The sequence below is a fragment of the Rattus norvegicus genome, chromosome 14 (genome assembly GCF_036323735.1).
Source record: "Rattus norvegicus strain BN/NHsdMcwi chromosome 14, GRCr8, whole genome shotgun sequence".
Lineage (NCBI taxonomy): Eukaryota > Metazoa > Chordata > Mammalia > Rodentia > Muridae > Rattus > Rattus norvegicus.
The window spans coordinates 108,448,644-108,476,115 of NC_086032.1; the positions used below are offsets into that span (position 1 = coordinate 108,448,644).

Consider the following 27,472-nt stretch of genomic DNA (forward strand, 5'->3'; position numbering starts at 1 on the left):
GCCAGGTCTGGGTTCAGTCAGAAAAGATGTACCTAATCCTCAAGAGACTGGAGGCCCCAGGAAGTTTAGAGGACTGGTGGAGTTGGGGGATGGGGACATCCTTGTGGAGACTGGGGGAAGGGTGTGGAGGCAGAGGGTGGAGAGGGAGGAGGTATGGGATGTGGAACAGTTGGAGGGTGGATTGGGAGGGGAATTAAATCTGGAATGTAAAAGTAAATAAATAAATAAAAAAAGAATAGATCAATGGGACCTCATGAAACTGAAAAAGTTTTTAACATCATTTAAACACTAGTGTTATTTTGTAGAAAGAGAACAATTGTAACTATTTAGGGGCTTTTTATATACTTTTTTTTTAAAGAAAAGAGGTCTCAGAATTCTAATTTTATGTTTAAATTTTTCATTAAATTCCTTTTGTAACTGGAACTATGTCACAGTATAGGAAAATTGTGCTTTGTTTCAACAATTTATCCCTAATGATTAATAATTTTTAGGTGGAAAGATTATAGACGTATCAATTACCTTTCTATGTAATTAAAATTATATTTCTCTGTTTTTAAAACAGAAATTATATCCCAGTAATTTCTAGAATAACTGGCTAACATCTAACAAAAACAAACAAAACATCAAAACAAGTGATTTAGATTAGTTCTTGCCAAAGCAAGCCCCTAGTGACCTATTTCCTTTAACTCTATCCAAGGTAAAAAAAAATTATGAAGCCTTTAGATGGACAATTATCTTTCAAAAGTTTGTGACAACAATGGAAATTAAAATAAAAAATAAATAAACCAGCAACAAAAATAATCTTAGTATTGAAACCTGAATTATAATAAGAGAAACATAACTGAGAAATATTCATAATGACACAGAAGCTTAGCATATGTAATGAGTATTAATCATATTTTCAAAAATACTAAAACCAAGACATAAAGAGGCTGAGGATAAAAGCATGCCATTCATGTGAAATGCAAGTAAATAAGGTGCACAAGGACATTCTCAAGAGTGTGTATATCTGTGAATGCTTCACTCCTTCTTTAAATGAGGAAAAAGAATACCCTTGGCAGGGAAGGGAGAGGCAAAGATTAAAACAGAGACTGAAGGAACACCCATTCAGAGCCTGCCCCACATGTGGCCCATACATATACAGCCACCCAATTAGACAAGATGGATGAAGCAAAGAAGTGCAGACCGACAGGAGCCGGATGTAGATCGCTCCTGAGAGACACAGCCAGAATACAGCAAATATAGAGGCGAATGCCAGCAGCAAACCACTGAACTGAGAATAGGTCCCCTATTGAAGGAATCAGAGAAAGAACTGGAAGAGCTTGAAGGGGCTCGAGACCCCAAAAGTACAACAATGCCAAGCAACCAGAGCTTCCAGGGACTAAGCCACTACCTAAAGACTATACATGGACTGACCCTGGACTCTGACCCCATAGGTAGCAATGAATATCCTAGTAAGAGCACCAGTGGAAGGGGAAGCCCTGGGTCCTGCTAAGACTGAACCCACAGTGAACTAGTCTATGGGGGGAGGGCGGCAATGGGGGGAGGGTTGGGAGGGGAACACCCATAAGGAAGGGGAGGGGGGAGGGGGATGTTTGCCCGGAAACCGGGAAAGGGAATAACACTCGAAATGTATATAAGAAATACTCAAGTTAATAAAAAAAAAAAAAATGTAAAAAAAAAAAAAAAAGAAAGAAAAAAAAGTCAAGGGAAATTTCCAGCTAAGAGGCACCTTTCAAATAAAGAAATATGAGTTAAAAAAAAAAAAAAAAAAAAAAAGAGTGTGTATATCAGCAAACAAGTTTTAACAAACTGCTCAATAAGTTAGAACTAAACATACCACCATGTGGTCATTAATATTTACAAGAACCACATTTCCCAGGTGGGAAAATGTTGCTATTTAGAGACGGAAGGGAGTCTTAATAATAACTCCACTCACTGTGAACATTAGGCACACAGGAAAAAAACAAATTCACTATTAATATTTTTTTCAGAAATAAAATTGTAGCAGAACATTACACATTTATATTGTATTTAATATATTCTAGATTTTATTGTATATCTCAACACATAAGGGAGAACCAGAAGAAAAACAAAAGAAATGAGGGCATCAAATGAGGGTATACAAAGTTAAGAACCTTGCTCCTGCTTGCACTCATCATGCCGAGACCTGGGGCACTCCTGATACCACTGTGTATGGAACTGGGATCTGGAGTCAGGGTCATCTGTTACCTTCCCCTTTCTCCTTAGTGCAAAGAGGCAAACCCCTGGTTCACCTTTTAAGGGGCATCTTAAGATACTTATGGAGATACATGGAAGCAAAAGAGGAAGCTTTCTTACAACATCTAAGCTGAAGATCTCACTAAAATTGGAATAAAGAGAAAGGGAAAAATTCATGCAGCCAATCCGGGCTTTATGACCTTAATGTCCAACGGCTTCATTCTAACAAAGAAAAGCAGCAGAATAACACAATCAAGATCTAGAACTGTTTGATGAAATGTACACTAAAACTTTAAAATATGAAAATTAATCTCACTTGAAAAGTTCAGGTACCTAGGAAGGAACACTTTTAAAGGAATTTAATATTGTGGCTTATGTTCAAAGTTAGCACAGTAAGCAGAAAGCTACGGCTTCCCATCTTGTGTCTTAAGCTGTAACTGGTTTTATGAGTGTTTTTTAAACTTGAAATTGATGAGTGTGATACAAGCTTTATTTGGACTTTATTTGAATTTCAACTAATTTCTAAGAGCTCCTGACAGATGCTCTTATAATGAATAGGCCCCAATTCCCATATAGCCCATTTCAAAGCTATTTTTGACTTTGAAATGAGAACCAATTCCAGGAAGACACTCCTGAGTCTTTTTCCCAGCAGCAGAAATAGCTTCTCTTGTGGCCTCTCTGACCTACACCAACGAAGCTGGTTGAGAGATGCTTTTGCCCATGATCTTTTTACCAGAGCATCCCACAAGCAGAAAGATAGGTTGTTAGTTCATCTTCAGAAACCTATTCTCACATTCCCTAGAACTGTGTAGACATAAAAAGCCATAGGGGAATCACTCCCCCTTATTTCTAAAATGATCTCAACATTGTTCCCTTAGTGAGACTTGCTTGCAGAGCTTATAAAAGGGGCTTATCTATCACTAAAAGTCACTGTTCTATCAAATAACTCAATTCTTCTAATAAAGTTTTAGCACCCCCAGCTTAACTCACAGCATTGGGCCCTTGTTTTGCTGGTTGTAATGCCTACCAGCCTTTGTCTTCCCATGACGTCCCACTCCTTATTTTGGGATGTTTGAGGTTTTTTACTCAAAAGACTTTCACTGAGTTTCCTCCAGTATTGACCTATCTTACCTTTCCTTTACATCCAAGCTTCCAGAGCTGATGTCTCTTCCCATTGAGCCAAATGCAAACTCTGACTTAGCTTTCCAACATAGTAACAGTGACTTTACTAGGGTGCATTTCCAAGCCAGGGATTCTTATATGGCTTTGTAAAACACTTTCTAAATTAAAAATATACAAAAATGGCTGCCGCCACAGAGAGCTCATGGGCAGCACCCCGCGAGCGAACTTGAGCCTCGGGACTACAGGTAAGACCAACTTTTCTGCTGCAAGTGACCTGCCTGGTGAACTCAGGACACACAGAGGCAGAATTCCGCTAGGACCGGGCACTTCCTGTGTTTACCGGGAGCCCCAAAACTGCGGATCCCGGACCGCAGCAGCTCTCTGCTCCCAAACCCCGTGAGAGAGAGACCTCACCGCTTGGTCAGGTGGGCCCTCCTGAGGCTGAGAGTGGAAGAGACCACCAACACTGCCCACCCCTGCCCACATCCCTGGCCCAAGAGGAAACTGTATACGGCCTCTGGGTTCCCGCAGAGGAGGGCCCAGACGCAGGAGGACCGCTGCGCCTGAGACACCGCCATAATCTGAAGGAACAGACCGGATAAACAGTTCTCTGCACCAAAATCCCGTGGGAGGGAGAGCTAAACCTTCAGAGAGGCAGACACGCCTGGGGAACCAGAAGAGACTGCACTCTGCACACATCTCGGACGCCAGAGGAAAACACCAAACGCCATCTGAAACCCTGGTGCACGGAAGCTCCCGGAAAGGGTGACGCAGATCTTCCTGGTTGCTGCCTCAGCAGAGAGCTCATAAGCAACACCCCACGAGCAAACTTGAGCCTCGGGACTACAGGTAAGACCAACTTTTCTGCTGCAAGTGACCTGCCTGGTGAACTCAAGACACAGGCCCACAGGAACAGCTGAAGACCTGTACAGAGGAAAAACTACACGCCCAAAAGCAGAACACTCTGTCCCCATAACTGGCTGAAAGAAAACAGGAAAACAGGTCTACAGCACTCCTGACACACAGGCTTATAGGACAGTCTAGCCACTGTCAGAAATAGCAGAACAAAGTAACACTAGAGATAATCTGATGGCGAGAGGCAAGCGCAGGAATCCAAGCAACAGAAACCAAGACTACATGGCAACATCGGAGCCCAATTCTCCCACCAAAGCAAACATGGAATATCCAAACACACCAGAAAAGCAAGATCTAGTTTCAAAATCATATTTGATCATGATGCTGGAGGATTTAAAGAAAGACGTGAAGAACTCCCTTAGAGAACAAGTAGAAGCCTACAGAGAGGAATCGCAAAAATCCCTGAAAAATTCCAGGAAAACACAATCAAACAGTTGAAGGAATTAAAAATGGAAATAGAAGCAATCAAGAAAGAACACATGGAAAAAACCCTGGATATAGAAAACCAAAAGAAGAGACAAGGAGCTGTAGATTACAAGCTTCACCAACAGAATACAAGAGATGGAAGAGAGAATCTCAGGAGCAGAAGATTCCATAGAAATCATTGACTCAACTGTCAAAGATAATGTAAAGCGGAAAAAGCTACTGGTCCAAAACATACAGGAAATCCAGGACTCAATGATAAGATCAAACCTAAGGATAATAGGTATAGAAGAGAGTGAAGACTCCCAGCTCAAAGGACCAGTAAATATCTTCAACAAAATCATAGAAGAAAACTTCCCTAACCTAAAAAAAGAGATACCCATAGACATACAAGAAGCCTACAGAACTCCAAATAGATTGGACCAGAAAAGAAACACCTCCCATCACATAATAGTCAAAACACCAAACGCACAAAATAAAGAAAGAATATTAAAAGCAGTAAGGGAAAAAGTCAAGTAACATATAAAGGCAGACCTATCAGAATCACACCAGACTTTTCGCCAGAAACTATGAAGGCCAGAAGATCCTGGACTGATGTCATACAGACCCTAAGAGAACACAAATGCCAGAACAGGTTACTGTATCCTGCAAAACTCTCAATTAACATAGATGGAGAAACCAAGATATTCCATGACAAAACCAAATTTACACAATATCTTTCTACAAATCCAGCACTACAAAGGATAATAAATGGTAAAGCCCAACATAAGGAGGCAAGCTATACCCTAGAAGAAGCAAGAAACTAATCGTCTTGGCAACAAAACAAAGAGAAGAAAAGCACACAAACATAACCTCACATCCAAATATGAATATAACAGGAAGCAATAATCACTATTCCTCAATATCTCTCAACATCAATGGCCTCAACTCCCCAATAAAAAGACATAGATTAACAAACTGGATACGCAACGAAGATTCTGCATTCTGCTGCCTACAGGAAACACACCTCAGAGACAAAGACAGACACTACCTCAGAGTAAAAGGCTGAAAAACAACTTTCCAAGCAAATGGTTGGAAGAAGCAAGCTGGAGTAGCCATTCTAATATCAAATAAAATCAATTTTCAACTAAAAGTCATCAAACAAGATAAGGAAGGACACTTCATATTCATCAAAGGAAAAATCCACCAAGATGAACTCTCAATCCTAAATATCTATGCCCCAAATACAAGGGCACCTACATACATAAAAGAAACCTTACTAAAGCTCAAAACACACATTGCACCTCACACAATAATAGTAGGAGATTTCAACACCCCACTCTCATCAGTGGACAGATCATGGAAACAGAAATTAAACAGAGACGTAGACAGACTAAGAGAAGTCATGAGCGAAATGGACTTAACAGATATTTATAGAACATTCTATCGTAAAGCAAAAGGATATACCTTCTTCTCAGCTCCTCATGGTACTTTCTCCAAAGTTGACCATATGATTGGTCAAAAAACGGGCCTCAACAGGTACAGAAAGATAGAAATAATCCCATGCGTGCTATCGGACCACCACGGCCTAAAACTGGTCTTCAATAACAATAAGGGAAGAATGCCCACATATACATGGAAATTGAACAATGCTCTACTCAATGATAACCTGGTCAAGGAAGAAATAAAGAAAGAAATTAAAAACTTTTTAGAATTTAATGAAAATGAAGGTAAAACATACCCAAACTTATGGGACACAATGAAAGCTGTGCTAAGAGGAAAACTCATAGCGCTGAGTGCCTGCATAAAGAAACAGGAAAGTGCATATGTCAGCAGCTTGACAGCACACCTAAAAGCTCTAGAACAAAAAGAAGCAAATACACCCAGGAGGAGTAGAAGGCAGGAAATAATCAAACTCAGAGCTGAAATCAACCAAGTAGAAACAAAAAGGACCATAGAAAGAATCAACAGAACCAAAAGTTGGTTCTTTGAGAAAATCAACAAGATAGATAAACCCTTAGCCAGACTAACAAGAGGACCCAGAGAGTGTGTCCAAATTAACAAAATCAGAAATGAAAAGGGAGACATAACTACAGATTCAGAGGAAATTCAAAAAATCATCAGATCTTACTATAAAAGCCTATATTCAACAAAACTTGAAAATCTTCAGGAAATGGACAACTTCCTAGACAGATACCAGGTACCGAAGTTAAATCAGGAACAGATAAACCAGTTAAACAACCCCATAAATCCTAAGGAAATAGAAGCAGTCATTAAAGGTCTCCCAACCAAAAAGAGCCCAGGTCCAGACGGGCTTTAGTGCACAATTCTATCAGACCTTCCTAGAAGACCTCATACCAATATTATCCAAACTATTCCACAAAATTGAAACAGATGGAGCACTACCGAATTCCTTCTATGAAGCCACAATTACTCTTACACCTAAACCACACAAAGACACAACAAAGAAAGAGAACTTCAGACCAATTTCCCTTATGAATATCGACGCAAAAATACTCAATAAAATTCTGGCAAACCGAATCCAAGAGCACATCAAAACAATCATCCACCATGATCAAGTAGGCTTCATCCCAGGCATGCAGGGATGGTTTAATATATGGAAAACCATCAACATGATCCATTATATAAACAAACTGAAAGAACAAAACCACATGATCATTTCATTAGACGCTGAGAAAGCATTTGACAAAATTCAACACCCCTTCATGATAAAAGTCCTGGAAAGAATAGGAATTCAAGGCCCATACCTAAACATGGTAAAAGCCATATACAGCAAACCAGTTGCTAACATTAAACTAAATGGAGAGAAACTTGAAGCAATCCCACTAAAATCAGGGACTAGACAAGGCTGCCCACTCTCTCCCTACTTATTCAATATAGTTCTTGAAGTTCTAGCCAGAGCAATCAGACAACAAAAGGAGATCAAGGGGATATAGATCGGAAAAGAAGAGGTCAAAATATCACTATTTGCAGATGACATGATAGTATATTTAAGTGATCCCAAAAGTTCCACCAGAGAACTACTAAAGCTGATAAACAACTTCAGCAAAGTGGCTGGGTATAAAATTAACTCAAATAAATCAGTAGCCTTCCTCTACACAAAAGAGAAACAAGCCGAGAAAGAAATTAGGGAAACGACACCCTTCATAATAGACCCAAATAATATAAAGTACCTCAGTGTGACTTTAACCAAGCAAGTAAAAGATTTGTACAATAAGAACTTCAAGACACTGAAGAAAGAAATTGAAGAAGACCTCAGAAGATGGAAAGATCTCCCATGCTCATGGATTGGCAGGATTAATATAGTAAAAATGGCCATTTTCCCAACAGCGATCTACAGATTCAATGCAATCCCCATCAAAATACCAATCCATTTCTTCAAAGAGTTAGACAGAACAATTTGCAAATTCATCTGGAATAACAAAAAACCCAGGATAGCTAAAACTATCCTCAACAATAAAAGGACTTCAGGGGGAATCACTATCCCTGAACTCAAGCAGTATTACAGAGCAATAGTGATAAAAACTGCATGGTATTGGTACAGAGACAGACAGATAGACCAATGGAATAGAATTGAAGACCCAGAAATGAACCCACACACCTATGGGCACTTGATTTTTGACAAAGGAGCCAAAACCATCCAATGGAAAAAAGATAGCATTTTCAGCAATGGTGCTGGTTCAACTGGAGGTCAACATGTAGAAGAATGCAGATCGATCCATGCTTATCACCCTGTAGAAAGCTTAAGTCCAAGTGTATCAAGGACCTCCACATCAAACCAAACACACTCAAACTAATAGAAGAAAAACTAGGGAAGCATCTGGAACACATGGGCACTGGAAAAAATTTCCTGACCAAAACACCAATGGCTTATGCTCTAAGATCAAGAATCGACATATGGGATCTCATAAAACTGCAAAGCTTCTGTAAGGCAAAGGACACTGTGGTTAGGACAAAACGGCAACCAACAGATTGGGAAAAGATCTTTACCAATCCTACAACAGATAGAGGCCTTATACACAAAATATACAAAGAACTCAAGAAGTTAGACCGCAGGGAGACAAATAACCCTATTAAAAAATGGGGTTCAGAGCTAAACAAAGAATTTACAGCCGAGGAATGCCGAATGGCTGAGAAACACCTAAAGAAATGTTCAACATCTTTAGTCATAAGGGAAATGCAAATCAAAACAACCCTGAGATTTCACCTCACAACAGTGAGAATGGCTAAGATCAAAAACTCAGGTGACAGCAGATGCTGGAGAGGATGTGGAGAAAGAGGAACACTCCTCCATTGTTGGTGGGGTTGCAGACTGGTACAACCATTCTGGAAATCATTCTGGAGGTTCCTCAGAAAATTGGACATTGAACTGCCTGAGGATCCAGCTATACCTCTCTTGGGTATATACCCAAAAGATGCCCCAACATATAAAAAAGATACGTGCTCCACTATGTTCATCGCAGCCTTATTTATAATAGCCAGAAGCTGGAAAGAACCCAGATGCCCTTCAACAGAGGAATGGATACAGAAAATGTGGTACATCTACACAATGGAATATTACTCAGCTATCAAAAACAATGACTTTATGAAATTCATAGGCAAATGGTTGGAACTGGAAAATATCATCCTGAGTGAGGTAACCCAATCACAGAAAAACACACATGGTATGCACTCATTGATAAGTGGCTATTAGCCCAAATGCTTGAATTACCCTAGATGCCTAGAACAAATGAAACTCAAGATGGATGATCAAAATGTGAATGCTTCACTCCTTCTTTAAAAGGGGAACAAGAATACCCTTGGCAGGGAATAGAGAGGCAAAGATTAAAACAGAGACTGAAGGAACACCTTCAGAGCCTGCCGCACATGTGGCCCATACATATACAGCCACCCAATTAGACAAGATGGATGAAGCAAAGAAGTGCAGGCCGACAGGACCCGGATGTAGATCGCTCCTGAGAGACACAGCCAGAATACAGCAAATACAGAGGCGAATGCCAGCAGCAAACCACTGAACTGAGAATAGGACCCCCGTTGAAGGAATCAGAGAAAGAACTGGAAGAGCTTGAAGGGGCTCGAGACCCCATATGTACAACAATACCAAGCAACCAGAGCTTCCAGGGACTAAGCCACTACCTAAAGACTATACATGGACTGACCTTGGACTCTGACCTCATAGGTAGCAATGAATATCCTAATAAGAGCACCAGTGGAAGGGGAAGTCATGGGTCCTGCTAAGACTGAACCCCCAGTGAACTAGACTGTTGGGGGGAGGGCGGCAATGGGGGAGGGTGGGGAGGGGAACACCCATAAGGAAGGGGAGGGGGGAGGGGGATGTTTGCCCGGAAACCGGGAAAGGGAATAACACTCGAAATGTATATAAGAAATAATCAAGTTAATAAAAAATATATATATATTTATATATATACAAAAATAAGGGCTGTGACAATTCAAACAATACAGAAGCAGATAAAGATAAGATCAAAGGCTTCCATACACTTTTGCTATAACAGATTTTACACAAACACACACACCCATACACACACACACACACACACACACACACACACACACACACACACACACACACATGTCTTAGGGTTTTACCGCTGTGCTAAGACACCTCAAAGCCCACCCAGTTACCACTTCCTCCAACAAAGCCACTTATAGGCCTATGGGGACCATTTTCATTCAAACCAGTACATCCCACTCCTGACCCTCGTAGAGTTGTCATCATATCATAATGCAAAACTGCATTCATTCAAACTTCAAAAGTCCCCATAGTGTATAACACTCTAAATCCTGTTTAAAAGTCCAAAGTTCAAAGTCTCTTCTGAAGATTCATGTGATCTCTTAACTGTAATCCCCTTTGAAATTAAAGTAAAAAATAGATTACATATTCCAGCATATAATGGCACAGGACATACATTGTCTTTCCAAAAGGAAGGAAAGGGAACATAGTGAGGAAATACTGGACCAAAGCAAGACCAAAAACCATCAGAGCAAACTCTGCCATCTCCATGTCTGATGTCAAAGTGTTCTTCAGATCGCCAACTCCTTTCAGCTTTGTTGACTTCAACACATTCCCTGTTGTGGGCTGGATCATGATTAAAAACCTAGGGGTTGGGGATTTAGCTCAGCGGTAGAGCACTTGCCTAGCAAGCGCAAGGCCCTGGGTTCGATCCCCAGCTCCGAAAAAAAGAAAAAAAAAAAGAATGAAAACCTAATATATTCACTGGGGCTGGAGAGATGGCTCAGCAGTTAAGAGTACTTACTGCTTTTGCAGAAGACCTGGGTTCAATACCCACCAGCCATTGTTGGAGATATTTACTGGCCCTTTAAGTTGGGAATCTTCTCTCTCTTCTATACCTATTACTTTTAGGTTTGGTCTTCTCATTGTGTCCTGGATTTCCTGGATGTTTTTGGTTAGGACTGTTTCATGTTTTGCATTTCCTTTGACTGTTGTGTCACTGTTTTCTATGGTATCTTCTGCACCCGAGTAGCCTCAGCTTGTGTTCTCTTAGGGTCTGTATGACATCTGCCCAGGATCTTCTGGCTTTCATAGTCTGAGAAGTCTGGTGTAATTCTGATAGGTCTGCCTTTATATGTTACTTGACCTTTTTCCCTTACTGCTTTTAATATTCTTTCTTTGTCTTGTTTACTTGGTGTTTTGAGTATTATGTGATGGAAGGAGTTTCTTTTCTGGTCCAGTCTATTTGGAGTTCCACAGGCTTCTTGTATGTTCATGGGCATCTCTTTTCGTTAGGATAGGGGAGTTTTCTTCTATAATTTTGTTGAAGATATTTACTGGCCATTTAAGTTGCTCCTCACCAGGATTGTCATAGACTCATCTTCAAAAACTGTAAGCCCCGTAATAAACCCTTTCTTCTATAACTTGCTTCAATCATGGTGCCTTATCACAGCAATTGAAAAATAACTGACTCTCTTGCAAATGATTCTTCTGTTCTAAAATCCAGTTGTAACATCTCTGGCCTCTCCTCATTGATTTAACTGCAGCTCACATTTGAACATGTCCTTTTACATCTTTCATTTTCCAACATTGCACTGTCCTGGCTTCCATCCCACCACCCCGATGACCCCTCCATCTGGGTTAGTTTTGTTGTTTCCTCCTCTTGACTTGAGACTGCAGACCTTGAAAGAGCACATCTGCCCATATGAATGTCCTCAGCTCTAACTTTTCAACTCCTAACTCAAAGAGCAGACTGGCAACAGAACTCTATTGCCTCGTCACCTCCAGCTTAGTATGTCCAAAGCATAGGCATGTCCTGCAAAGATTGGCTCCATCATGACTTCTCCATTTCTTCTACCAATGCAATTGTACTAGTTGCTCTGGTCAAAAGTTGAGGAATCATTCTTGATGTCTTTTATAGCACACTCTCCAGTTTATCTCACAAACACACTAACTATACCCCCACATCATAGCCCACTATCCAGTTCATCTCAAACTCATGCAACTGTACCCCGACATGGTCTCTGCTATCCACTGTTATAGTTACCATCTGATGGTAGAAAAATGGCACACCCTGACTCCTAGAATCAGCTCCCCCATGATATATGATTGCTTCCAGACAGTCCACATTTTATCCATGAGCCAGAGTGATCCACACAAAACATGAAGCAGATTTTGAGTCTGCTACTCAAAATCCTGTAGTGATTTCTGATTACGCTAAGAATAAAATCCAAAATTATTACATAGTGCATAATCCCCATGCTATTTTTCTTTTTACTGTGAGATGATATCTGACAAATAAAACAAATTAAAGAAGAAAGGAATGAAACAGTCTGTGACAACAGTGGTTCTGAAACAGTCCATCAGAACAGCAAGACTGAGACAGTCCATCACAACTGTCCAATTTCACTCTGCAGTTTCAAAGGCTGGCAAACCTGAGTGCTTACCAGACTGAGATACTCTATCAGACTTCTGGGTAAAAGATGGACACCAAAGGGGCCCCCCCAAATGGACACTGAAAGTTCTGCCATACACCATAGCTCAGAATACACCCAGGCTTAGTGTGTCCAAAAGCATCTGAGCTACCTGACATGGACATGGGCCTGCACCTCTCACCTCACAGGCCCCATCAGATGCTGGAAAGCCTGGCAGTCCAGAGGGTGTCCCAGCCACTGTCACAGTTACATATTGTCTGTTGGAGGGAAGTCGGAGAAATTACTAGTTCCATCAAAAGCCAGACTTCTTTTGGCATTTTATACTGACTATTGTTTCTATTATCCAAATGGAAGAAAGTAGACTTCATGTGAATTCCAAATGATGTCTACTAAACTGCCAAGTAGAACACTGACAACTCCAGGGTGCCATACAGTCTATGGCATAGTTGAATGAATGGCAGTAGGGTAACAAGTATGCTGGAGCCTGCAGAAAGGCAGAGGGAAGGCCATTCAACTGGTTCTGATAGTCCCCCTTTAAAACTGTGCTGTTCAGTTTTTGCTTTGGATAGAGTCCCAGGTTCTCTTAGGCAGAGACAGGGAATGTGATGGTGCTCTGTTTTTCTGCAATATCTTTCTTTGCAACCATATCTCATGCCAGACCTTTGAGGTAAGACAGTAGTGTTTTATTACTCAATTGGAAAACACCAGGCCTGGATGATCACCTACTGACCTTCACCTGGCACAGCTGGCTTGTAGGAACGTGAGCACAGCTGCACAGGCAGCCTGTTCTGACTGACTACTTCCTGCCATTGCATCCACTGGAGGAAAGGCAGCGAGGACAGATTATGCTTTCCCAAAGCAGATTCCTTGATTGAAAGGACAACAGACCTAGCTCCTGTGAGTGCCTATGGCTCTCCCAATGCTGTTCAGTAGTCTGTTTTGCTTACCTGATGTAGATACATCCTCAGTAAGGGAACTGATAGCAAACACTCCTAAAGATTCTTACTCTTCTCTTGCTTATCCCTCATTGCATCAGCTCTTCTCCTGTGCCCACCTTCTCTCCCTGTAGCTCCAACTGGACCCATTACCCTTCCTCTCTTCTCTCATCTCTCTCTCAGTTTCTACTTCAATCACGTCTCAGTTCAGAAGATGTCTTCAGCTACAATGAAGTCACTGATTGTTCTGTTAGTGTTTGTGTGTGCAGGTGTATACCAGAGTATGTCAAGGGTCAACCTTGGGTGTCTTTTCTCTCAGGCATATTCATCTTTATCTTTGGAGTGGGGCTGCAACAGGGCCTCTCACTGGCCTGACGTTTTGCCAAGTAGGCTAGGCTAGCTGGTCAGCGAGTTCCAGATAGCCACCTTTCTCTACTTTTCCAGCTCTGGGATTACACATACTTGCCACCACAGCCTACAACCTAGCATTTGTACATAGGCTCTGGGGATTGAATTCAAGCCCTAATACTTGTTTAGTAAGTGTTTTATCACAGTGAATTTTCTAATGTTATGTTTGATAAACAATGTAGTCTAGCCACTAAATGGACTCACTTGAGAATAATGCTTCAGAATGTGCTAGATTTATGATTATTTCAAAAGCAATCTTGAAAGGCACAAAGGCTTGTACAAAGAGAAAGTCCTACTTAAGAAAGACTTGACCTCATGAAGTACTCAGGCCTACCTAAGATAACCTGGATATGTATTATAATCACAGTGAGAAGACTCAATAATGGGGAAGGGGCAGGGGTCAGATGAAATTGAGAAGCTTTTGTAAGGCTGAGGACACCATAAAGACAACCAAATGGTAGCCTAACAATTGGGAAAAGATCTTTTCCAACGCTACATTCATTAGAGGGCTAATATTCAAAATATATAAAGAACTTAAGAAATTAGACATCATCAAACCAAATAACCCAACTAAACAATGGGGTACAGAGCTAAACAGAATTCTCAACAGAGGAATTTCGAATGGCTGAGAAGCACTTAAAGAAATGCTCACCATTCTTAGTAATCAGGGGAATGCAAATAAAAACGACCCTGAGATTCTACCTCATTCCAATGAGAATGGCTAAGGTCAAAAACACAAGTGACTGCACATGGTAGAAAGGATGTGCAGCAAGAACAGTCCTCTATTGCTGGTGGGATACAACCACTTTGGAAATTAACATGGTGGGTTCTCAGAAAGGCAGGCATGTTATGTACTCACTTATATGTGGCATTGGCCAGAAAGTACAGGATAATAATATTACAATTCACAGACCCAAAGGAACTAAGTAATAAAGATGGTCCAAGGGAGGATGCATAAATCTCTCTCAGAAGGGAAAACAAAAGAGTCATCAGAGGTAGACTCTCCAGGAGAGAACTGAGTGGGAAAGGAGGTGAGGAGGGGGATGGGAAAGGGGATCAGGTATGGGGAGAAGGGGTGTGGGGGAGGGCTGGAAGTGAAAACCAAAGTCAATGGCAGTGGGGGGATCTCTGGGAGTAGCTGGAGATCTGGGATAGGAGGTTCTGAGGAGTCTATGGGGGTGATCTTTGCTGAGGTTTGGTCTTTTGCTGTGTATTATAATGCTAAGTGCTGGTCCCCAAGACCTGGTTGCCTCAGAGAAAAGAGAGTCTGTAATTAGACCCAAGTGACTTTGCCCCGAAGAAGTTATTTCTGATTGATAAATAAAGATGCCAACAGTCAATAGTTGGGAAGAAGAGGTTTGAGGATTCCTGGGCCTGGGGGTTAAAGAGGAGAACCAGGAGGGGGAGAGGAAGTAAAGAAAGAAGAAAAAATCACTATGGGTTAGGAGCCAAGAAAGCATAGCCCTGAAGGCTGGCCAATTGGATTTAAGAGCAGCGCAGACCTGGGTCCAACTAAGACTGAACCCCTAGCGAATGTGATTGTTGAGGGGAGCATGGTAATGGGGGGGGGGGAGGACGGGGAGGGGAACACCCATATAGAAGGGAAAGGACAGGTGTTAGGGGGATGTTGGCCCGGAAACCGGGAAAGGGAATAACAATTGAAATGTAAATAAGAAATACTCAAGTTAATAAAGAAAAAAAAAGTGAAAAATAAAAGAGCAGCGCAGATAAAACATAGTAAGTAAGTTATCAATAGGAAATAGATTTTAATCACATAAGGGTAGATATCTGCCCAGCTCTTGTGCTGTTTAAGGCTTATTGTAAATAACAAAAGTTGTTTGTCTTTTATCCAGAAACTAAATGGTCAAAAGCTGGGTAGAAACCTCAGATTGGGATTAAAAATTTTCTACAACACATGGGTGCCTCAATATCTGGTAAAAATTCACATAAAAATAATTTCAGATTTCTGAATGGAAAACACGCTGTCCCTTTAAGATTAGAAAGTGGGGAGAACTGATTTCTTAGCAAAGCCTTGTGGTTTTTCCCCAGACCATGTGGGGTACGTGACTAGGCAACATATTGCTAATTTGGCAGGCATAATTCTGGGGTTCATAGCATAAGCTAAGACAGAGCTGCTTTCCCCCAAAGCAAACCAAACGACACATTGAGCAGCAGGCTCAGACTTCAGCCTGGGGTCTTCCCACATGCTGCTCTATGCTGCCTTGAAGGTGCAGCTTAATAGGTAGCAGATGCTAAAAGACCTTGCTGTGCAATGGAGCAGGCAAAGTCCTACTGCTCAGACAGCAGAAAGCAAGGCTGCATGCCTCCTGCAATAAAAAATTATAGAGAATAAAATAAATTAAGATGTCAATACTACCTTAAACAACTGATTTCTTTCAACATGGGCTCTATAGGAATACTGGGACTGCTTAGCCTAGCATATGACACATATATGCTGGCTTGAGAACAGGCTTTTACAGAAGCCTATAAATAGAAGGGAATTTAAATTAAGTTAAACATAGAAAAAATAATTTATATAAAGAGAAAGGGAATATAAGTATATATTTTCCACAGAAATATTAATCTCCAAAAAAGGAATAAATAAATGGAAATTGATATCAATGTTTTAAGGTTATATGGGTGAGAGAGGTGGAGTAGAGTTGAACCCCTTTCCAGCATGAGGCACTTGGGTCCCGCTTTCCAGAGTCTGCAGTGAAGATGTCCTACTCATCCCCAGCAGTCGAGCCCTCCAATTCTAAGAACCTATGAGTCTTGTTTGATGTGGACATCAGAGGGGAGTGAGTTGGACAAATTGTTTTATAACTGTTTGCAGATATTGCTCTCAAAACTGCAGAAAATTTTTGTGCATTGTGTACAGGAAAAAAGGGCACTGGATCCACAACTGGGAATCCTCTCCATTTTAAAGGATGTCCTTTCCACCGAATTGTTAAGAAATTTATGATTCAGAGTGGGGAATCAGAATGGGACAGGTGGAGAAGGCATGTATGTATGATGAAAAATCTGAAGATGAGAACTTTCATTATAAGTATGATTTGGGAGGGTTTGCTGAGCATGGCAAATGCAGGCCCTAATACAAATGATTCTCAGTTCTTTATCACAATTCCAACTTCTCATTTGGATGAAAAATGCGTGGTATTTGGTCAAGTAATAAAAGGATAGGTGTGGCAAGGATGCTTGAAAATGTAGAAGTGAATGGCGAAAAACCTGTCACACTGTGTTATTGTAGACTGTGGATAGATGAAAGACAGAAATGACTAGGGAATATTCCCTAAAGATGGCTCTGGTGACTGTCATCCAGATTTCCTCGAGGATGCAGATATAGACTTAAAAGATGTAGATAAAATTTTATTAATATCTGAAGATGTAAAAAAATTGGAAATACTTTTTTCAAGTCTCAGAACTGGGAGATACCTATTAAAAATATGCAAAGGTTTTAGGTACGTGGATAGTTCAAAGGCTGTTATTGAGAAAGCAGATATATCCAGACTGCAACCTATAGCCTTACGTTGTCTGCTGAATATTGGTGCTTGTAAATTGAAGATGTCAAACTGGCAGAGGGCAATTGACAGTTGCTTGGAGGCTCTTAAAATAGACCCTTCAAATACTAAAGTACTATACCGAAAAGCGCAAGGATGGCAAGGATTAAAAGAATATGAACAAGCACTGATTGATCTCAAGAAGGCGCAGGAGATAGCCCCAGGAGATAAAGCTATCCAGGTGGACTTGCTTAAAGCCAATCAAATGATAAAGAGAAGGCAGTGTATGCAAAAATGTTTGCTTAATAAGGATTAAACTTTCTTTAACTATAATACAATGATTATATAAAAGACAATGTATATTACTGTCTCATGATCCCTGATTTGTTTCCCTTGATCTTTGTCATTGTTTACATAGCAGTGCTGACATAGGTTCCTTCTTAATAAAGTGTTATAAAATACAGTGAATTTCATTTTAAAATGTTTCTGTCTACATTTTCACCAAGAGTGGTAGCTGCCCAATGTTTAAACTCTAACTTTTACTAAGTTTTTCGCTTTGTGGACCATCTAGCCCAGTAGTTTTCAACCTGTGGGTCCACTGGAAAACGCAGATATTTTTACATTAGAGTTCAGAACAGTAGCAAAATTACAGTTATAAAGTGGCAACAAAAATAAATTTGTTTGGGGTCATCACATGAAGAACTGTACTAAAAGTTTACAGTGCTAGGAAGATTAAAAACCACTGATGTGACCTGTCACAATTATGTGTATAAACCAGCAGGCATGGCTATGTCTCAATAAAACTGTTTGTAAGTGTTGGGAAAAAAAGGATACATGGATGAATGAATAAATTCAGGCCTTTGATCTCAATGCTTAGGAGATAAAGGCAAGGATACTTAGGCTTCTTGTGAGTCTGAGACCAACCTAATCTATAAACAAAACAGGATCAGCTAAGGCTACAGAGAACGTTATCTTAATAAATACTAACAAATGTTTTAATTACCAAAATGAAGGTGGTTATAGGTTTGGTATTACAAATCCTCTATGAGAGAGATCAAACTAGAGCATACCTAAATAAACAAGGAGACTGGTAAATTAAATCAATCTATACTTTTGATGACTTTGGGTTGGTGAACCGAGGCCATGATGTTTTGAGAGAGAGGCTCTGTATTTGTGTTAACAGGAAAGGGGGAAAAAACCCAAAAACCAAAACCAAAACCAAACCAACCAACCAAACAAACAAACAAACAAACACCAGGCTTTGGACTCCTTCCAAAGTAATAAGAATCATATTTGACAGAGGAAGACCCAATAAAGATATTGGTGGCAGACAGAAAGGAAAAACAACAACAACAAAAAACAAAAAACAAAAAACAAAAAACAAAAAAAACCAAGAAGACCAACAGGACAGGCAACAGGCAACATGATTTGCTGATCCCTCTACATGCTGATCCTTTCATACAGCATGAAATATATTACAATTTTGTTGTTGATCAAACAAACTCATAAAAAGACAGTTACAAGGAACAAAAATTCACCCTCGACTAATCTGTGTACCTTGCGCATTCCATACAAGTATCTTTATTGAAGTAAATATTGGTTGTAAGTTTATATATTACAGAATAAAACACCAAGAATGTAGCCCTGACAAGATTCACCCTCAGGGATGCTGGAATGACCTGCCGTTCCATCTCCCTGCCTGATCCTGCCTCAAACTGATGCTGTTTCCAGAGACTTTACTTCAAGAGCAACTTCAGAAGGGGGCTAATGTAAGGGTGGTGTTGATGCTAAGGTCCTGTTCCCTAATTGGTTCTTGATCTATCAATAAAGATGCTAGTGGCCAATGAGCTGGGTGGAATAGTTGGGACTTCTGGGACCCCACAGGCAAATTAGCAGATGCAGGAGAGAGAAGAAAAAAGTTTTTTACCATGTGATTTCTGTGCTGGTGTGAACATAGGCCACTTCTCCAGGTGAGAGGTTGGGGTGTTGAGCTAGGACTGAAGGTGGCTGAGCAACTGAAGTTTAGGGCAGATTTATGATGCTAAGCTGGGAGGACTGAGAAGGACAATCTACCTGTTGTAGATTGGAGGCACCCAGCAGTTGAATCAAGAAGGCAGGTTAAAATTGAGCAATGTGTGTGTCTGCGTTTCTCATATGTATGTCCAATATTCTCTGGGTGGGGGCTGGTAGGATAGCCCATTCCTGGAGTTTAAAGCAGGGTAGCGAAAGCTATATGCTATAGGCTAATCCCTGATGACCTCAGTTTATCCAGTCTTTCATACTGTTCCAGTCAGGACTTCAGTTAAGCTCTGAACTTTCTCAGCACATAAAAACTATACAACAAATAGTGCCAGGCAGCTTTATTTTGACTTAACCATTTTTCCAACTTCCTTTTGATCCCCAAACAGGAATTCTTTGCCCCAGATTAGCAGGAAGCAATTATAAGAAGGCCATTGTCTTAATCCCTTAAATTGGGGTGGTTAGTTTTGGTTATTTTATAAGTTATAGATATGTTGTCATTTTAAGAGATAATTTAAAAATAATTATGGTCTTTGGAAGCACCTCAAATCTCAAAAGCAAACTCTCTTGAGAAATCAAGGATGTTTTATAAAGCATACTGTATTTATGGCATCACTCTACTCTAACCAAAGCAAAAAGACTTAAATTTAAAAGCTGAAAATAATAAGAATGCTACATTAAAAACAAGGGAGATTATCTTTTTATTAGCTCAAAGTGGGGAAATTTATTACTTAAATTTTAGAGACAAAGAGAAGGCAGATAAATACAATTATGTGAAAAAAATCTAAATCTGCACAGAAAAGCAATCTATAAAAATGACAGTCTGAGGAAAAGTACCGTTATCTCATAGCACAAAGGGGCTAATCTCACTAACACAGTAATACTTTAATACATAACTCATATGTAATTATGCAAATTTTTAGAATAGTGAAAAAAGATGGCCACTAAAGGTTTGCAAATATATATATATATATATATATATATATATGTGTGTGTGTGTGTGTGTGTGTGTGTGTGTGTGTGTGTATATTGTACTGGCTAGTTTTGTGTGTCAACTTGACACAAGCTGGAGTTATCACAGAAAAAGGAGTCTAGGTTGCAGAAATGTCTCCATGAGACCCAGCTGTAAGGCATTTTCTCAACTAGTGATCAAGCGAGGAGGACCCAGCCCATTGTGGTGGCTGGTAGTCTTGGGTTCTATAAGAAAGCAAGCCAGTAAGTAACAATCTCACCAGTTCCTGCTTCCTGTCCTGTGTGAGTTCCTGACTTTCTTTGGTGATGAACAGCAATGTGAATGTGTAAGCTGAATAAACCCTTTCCTCCCCAACTTGCTTCTTGGTCATGATTTTTGTGCAAGAATAGAAACTATTACTGACATTTATAATGTATATATCTCATTACATTATATGCAGTCTGACAAATATAATCTTATTTTTTATTTCAATGGAAGAAACCAAGAACTACAATGACAGGAAGGCCAAATGAGTAGAGGAGTGTTCAGAATATAAGCACCATTTGTGTTGGAGAAGGTCTTTTGGATTCCTAAACTTGGGAAGGACAGTTACTTACTAAGCCTAGTCATTCTTGTCACATTCTATTTTTTGTGTGTATATGTATGTATTATATGTGCTTGTTTTATGTGCACATATGTGTGCAGCTGTGCATGCCTGTGGGGAGGCCAACAGAGGATGTCAGGTGTCCATTTCTATCACTCTCTGTCTTGAAACAGGGTCTCTCATTGAGCCTAGAGTTAGACTGGAAGCCAGCAAGACCCAGAAATCTTCCTGCCACTACACCACCATCATCAGCACTGGTTTTTATCCTTTCAGTGCTGTCTCAAAAATGAAAGTATAACTTCTGTGGGCCATCGTTACTATGTGAAGTGGAAATTCCTGGCTTCTTTGGAGATTCAGTTGTGTCATGTGATGTTTTTCTAGATGTCTTATGAGAGGATGTTTTTGCTGAAGTACACATATGGAAGGATGTTTTGCTAAGAACAGGCTCATGGTGTTTTTCTGGAGGCATCCTAGAAAAAGGGCATGTGATGTTTTGCTAGAGCAGATAAATGCTTGGGAGAATAAGTGATGTTTGGAAAGAGTATAAATATAACCCAATGGACAGTGGACAATGCTGGATGGTATTAGTATGCCTTACCATTCTTTACTGGCCACTGTTGGGCTTTGCTAATACTGGTCTTTGTTGGTAGTCCTGGGTAGTATTGGTATGCCTTACCATCTTTGCTGTTCATCATTTGTCATGACTTGATAGAGAGAAATGCCACCAAAGAAGCTCTTGTAGTATTTCTGACAGCTTCTTGCCACTTCTGTGGACTCGGGCCTTGTGGTTTCTTTTGGGTGGACCTGCCATTATTGATTTGTGAATGCTGATTACGAGTTGGTTGAGCTGCCACTGCTGATTCATATGAACTGAACTGCTGATGTCCTGACCGCTCAGAATGGATTTGTTCCAAAGAAATATGTCTGAACAGGTCCACATTCTTCCTTGCTCTTTTAATCTTTCCTTTCCACTACCTCTGGTGGGTGGTGGGCTGGAAGGGAGGTTAAAGCATTTTAAAAATCTAAGCCTACGACTATGCTGTGAAAACAATGTTTATAATGATGCGCATGGATTTGAACAGATTAACTAAAATGTTATCAACACAACAACCTGCTCTTACTTTTTCCAAGCATGCAATAGTTATGCATATTTATTAGGCATCTGGTAAGTACATAGCTCATTTCTTTTCTGTCCTGTGTAAAATTATTTCACACTATTAATTTTTAACATATTTGATGGTGAGATTTGTTGACAGCTTATTCTTTAAACTAAGACTTCATTTCATTATTCAAAAGAAGGGCATGGGGCTGGAGAGATGGGTCAATGGTTAAATCATGTGCTGCTCTTTCAGAGGACCTGAATTTGGTGGTTCAGAACCAACTGTAATTCCAGCTTCAGGAATCTGAAACCCCTGGTCTCCATAGGCACCTACACTCACATGAATAATCATGTACACATAATTTATAATAAATAATTTAAAATAATTTAAAGTAAATATTTTTTAAAGTTATGATTATTCTACTTCTGAAGTACAAAGAATCAAAAGAGAATAAAACAGAACTATTGTTACTCCAGTCCACTATTTGATGCTACAGGAACAACATAATAGACAAGGTCTCAAGGTGGTCTAAGACAGTTTGAGAGGGCCCAGGGTATTGCTAATCTTTCTTAGTATACCATTTTCAAGTGTGCTTCCTGAGCATCTGAGTACAGATTTTAGTACATTTTTATTTGTAGAGGATTAATTGTTCAAGGTCAATGTCACACTTAAACGAGACAGTAATTTTAGAACAATCCAAGAACATACTACATTAGACTATTGTTAGTTCCATGGAAATTAGATGAGGGTCAGTTGGCATCTTTTTACAGTGTGTCAAGATATGCTTAAATTAGAGATTAATTCATTTATAATTGAATTGGCTTAGTTAAAAATGCCTTTTTCATTACTTGTCAATCACAAGCATTTGCGAGGTGAACAGGATACGTACGACCTCTCCTCTCCTATCATCAAGTGGTTCCTGGGTTGAACTCAGATTTTCTGGCTTGGCAGCGATTGCTGTTCTGGTATTACTTACTCAAAAGCTAACACAAGTTTATTCTTTAGACAATGTCAGTAACATTTGCTCTTCAGTTAGCCAAAAGAAGAATAGAAAAAACAACCACCCCACAAATAAAGACTTCTGAATGAAGGTGAAGGAGAAATGGACAAAGCTCTTTATCTTTACAAGAACAGATCTACTCACTCAGCTAAGCCCCTGTGTAAACTTCTGAAAGAAAATAAGTTTCCTGCACCTTCCATGTCAAAGATGAAAGGGATCTTATTTTGCAGTTTAAGCTGTTGAATGGCTGGGGACCAGGATGGGGGACAATGATGACTACTAGGTAACAGAGGCCCCAGGGGCTCCAGTTTTTCTACCTCTGGTGCCACTGTGTTCCTATCCTATCTGCTGGAGAGTTGCTCAGAACACCAATCCATTTGCTTACCCAATTGTATCCTTGTGCAGTTGGAGACTTTATCTGCCCACAGGCTTAGAAATTTTAACTCATTCTAGGTATGATAAAACAGAGGATGCATTTGCTTTAAAGACCAGTCAAAACAAGAGAATTTAATGCTGGGAAATGAGAATGTACATTAGTGTTTAGATAAAGCATAGGAGTTCTAAAGAGGGAGACCTTCAGGGTACAAGAGTCTGATGTGTTGCTTTTAGGAGACAACTTTTTTTTATTATTTTATTTTTACTGTCTTCTTGACAGTATGGCTAACTACAACTGTGAATGGGTTTCTGTGTGAGGTCCACTCTAAGTTAATAAGCTATTATTCGTTTTTCAGTTGGGTGATCAGGACCAGAAATGCAATCCTCTGGGGATCCTCTTTGAGCACCCTCATCCTACCTGCTGCACAGCAGGAGCCCCAGCATCTACTGACCACCCAGAGGAAAGCACAGTTAACTTCACTGTGAACAGAAATTCCTACCTCTCATGACAAAACTTCAGGTCCCTGGACCACCCAGGTCACAATCTCTTCTAGGAACCACTGTAAATTTTAAATCATGCAAATACATGCAAATTTTGTCCTAAATACATTAGATTTAGGAATTAGGAAGAGGTATTTCTCAGAAGAAATTTTAAAAAGTGCATAGCATTTAGAACTATATATACATCATTTCTTCTTTATTCTGTTATAAAAATAGCATGTTTGGCTTTTTGGTTGACCATGAGAATTTATGTGCCATACCACCTGCCCTTGTCAACATGGGTGGTAAAGAATCACAGGAAATCTTAGTTCCTCTGTGGTGACACCCTGCCCTTTATAACCCTGGTGGCTTAGGTTAACTCCCTGAGCTTCTTAATAATTATGAGCTTGGTATTTCTAACAGGGAAGCATAGTACATCCTTGAATACACACCATTAACTCACATCGGACACTAACAATGGAATTTCAGATGTAGAGAATGGGAAGTGTAGGATGTTGGCAAACGGTTTCCTCTTCAACCTTCCTAGAACATCTTCATCATTAGATTCATTCTAGACCAGAAAATATGTGGGTGGAGTGGGTGAGGCTTTCTCTTCATGACTTCATCAGCTCCATTTCTATTTTTAAACTGGATGTTTGTTTAAAGTTACATAAAAGAACAAGACAGAGACCATTCTGTTCTCTTTATAAGCAGCAAAATGTCACAGTATGGCTTCTTTTCTTTCAAGACGATCCCTTTGAGACATTCCTCAAAAAGCAGTGTAGCCCATGAAGATCAGCATGACAACTGAGCTTTGGAAATCTGGCAAAAGACTGAGGGACACTGAGGTCAAAACATTCATGGTGGCTGTTTGTCAAGAAGCTTTGATGGCAAATCCCTCGGACGTGGCAGCGCATCAGTACGTCATGTGTAAAGGCACTATGGTAAATTTTTAATTTAGGGATGAGATTTACAAAGATGTTTTTGGAGATAAGAGGTTTTCTTTTCCCCATTAAAAATAACAGACTCATATGAGTCCCTAAATATATACCAATAGACAGCCGCATAAGCTACAGAATAAATAGGCCAGAATGTAAGTGTCCAGATGCTGCTAATTTTAGCTTTTATACTCTTTTTTATATATATTTACTTTTCTATTGGATTTTTTATTTACATTTCAAATGTTATCCCATTTCCTGGTTTTCTCCCCAGAAACTCCCTATCCAATCCCCAATACTCCTGCTTCTATGGGGGTACTTTCCCACCTACACATATACTCCTTCCTACCTCCCCACCCTGGCATTCCCCTACCCTGTGGCATCAAACAGGACTAAGGGCCTCTCCTCCCACTGATGCCCTACAAGGCCATCATCTGATACATATGCCACTGGAGCCATGGGTTGCTCCACGTATACTCTTTGGTTGGTGGTTTAGTTCCTGGGAGTTCTGGGGGTGGGTCTGGTTGGTTGACATTGTTGTTATTCTTATAGGATTGCAAACCCATTCAGCTCCTTTGGTCATTTCTCTAACTCCTATTGGGGATCCCATTCTCAGTCCAATGGTTGGCTCCGAGCATCTGCCTCTGTATTTGTCAGGCTGTGGCACATCTTCTTAGGAGACAGTTATATCACGCTCCTGTCAGCATGCACTTCTTGGCATCAGCAATATTGTCTGGGTTTGGTGGCTGTATATGGGATGGGTCCACCAGGTGGGGCAGTCTCTGGATGGCCTTTCCTTCAGTCTCTGCTCCACACTTTGTCTCCATATTTCCTCATGAGAGTATTTTTATTTTCCTCTCTAAGAAGGTCTGAAGCATCCGTACTTTGGTCTTCCTTCTTGTTGAGCTTCATGTGGTTTGTAAATTGTATCTTCGTTATTCCGAGCTTTTGGTCTAATATCCACTTACCACTGAGTGTGTACCATGTATGTTCTTTTGTGATTGGGTTACCTCACTCAGAATGATATTTTCTAGTTCCATATATTTGCCTAAGAATTTCATGAAGTCATTGTTTTTAATAGCTGAGTAGTATTCCATTGTGTAAATGTACCACATTTTCTGTATCCATTCCTCTATTGAAGGACATCTGGGTTGTTTCCAGATTCTAGCTAGAATAAATAAGGTTGCTATGAACTAGTAGAGCATGTATCCTTGTTATATGTTGGAGGATCTTTTGGGTGTATGCCAAGGAGTGGTAAAACTGGATTCTCAGGTAGTACTAGGTCCAATTTTCTAGAGGAACCACCAAACTGATTTCCACAGTGGTTGTACCAGTTTGCAACACATCAACAATGAAGGAGTGTTCCTCTTTGTGCTCATCCTTGCTGTCACCTGAGCTTTTTATCTTAACCATTCTGACTGGTGTAAGGTAGAATCTCAGGGTGGTTTGGATTTGCATTTCCATGATGATTAAGGATGTTGAACATTTCTTTAGGTACTTCTCAGCCATTCGATATTCCTCAGTTGGGAATTTGTTGTTTAGCTCTGTACCCCATTTTTAAAAAATAGGGCTTCCTGGTTGCTGCCACTGCAGAGAGCCCGTGGGCAGCACCCCACGAGCGAACTTGAGCCTCGGGACCACAGGTAAGACCAACTTTTCTGCTGCAAGAAAGCTGCCTGGTGAGCTTGGGACACACGGAAGCAGAATTCCTCTAGGACCGGGCACGTTCTGTGTTTACCGGAAGTCCCACACCCTCGGATCCCGGCCCGCAGCAGCTCTCTGCTCCCAGACCCTGCAAGAGAGAGACCCAACCGCCTGGTCAGGTGGGCACTCCTGAGGCTGCAGAGCGGAAGAGACCACCAACACTGCTCACCCCTGCCCACATCCCTGGCCCAAGAGGAAACTGTATAAGGCCTCTGGGCTCCCGTGGGGGAGGGCCCAGGAGCGGCAGGACCCCTGCCAGAGACACGGCCGGACCCTGAAGGAAACAGACCGGATAAACAGTTCTCTGCACCCAAATCCCGTGGGAGGGGGAGCTAAACCTTCAGAGAGGCAGACAAGCCTGGGAAACCAGAAGAGACTGCTCTCTGTACATACATCTCGGACGCCAGAGGAAAACACCAAAGGCCATCTGGAACCCTGGTGCACTGAAGCTCCCGGAAGAGGCGGCACAGGTATTCCTGGTTCCTGCCGCTGCAGAGAGCCCCTGGGCAGCACCCCACGAGCGAACTTGAGCCTCGGGACCACAGGTAAGACCAACTTTTCTGCTGCAAGAAAGCTGCCTGGTGAACTCAAGACACAGGCCCACAGGAACAGCTGAAGACCTGTAGAGAGGAAAAACTACACGCCCGAAAGCAGAACACTCTGTCCCCATAACTGACTGAAAGAGAGGAAAACAGGTCTACAGCACTCCTGACACACAGGCTTATAGGACAGTCTAGCCACTGTCAGAAATAGCAGAACAAAGTAACACTAGAGATAATCTGATGGCGAGAGGCAAGCGCAGGAACCCAAGCAACAGAAACCAAGACTACTTGGCATCATCTGAGCCCAATTCTCCCACCAAAACAAACATGGAA

General features: G+C 40.7%; 1 protein-coding gene and 1 pseudogene across 5 annotated transcripts in view; one reads left to right on the forward strand and one right to left on the reverse strand.

Moving 5' to 3' along the window:
• The window catches only part of Acyp2 (acylphosphatase 2), a 169,531-nt gene that overhangs the window by 45,807 nt on the left and 96,252 nt on the right, over window positions 1-27,472 (reverse strand).
• Window positions 16,647-17,731, forward strand: Ppid-ps4 (peptidylprolyl isomerase D, pseudogene 4; annotated as a pseudogene).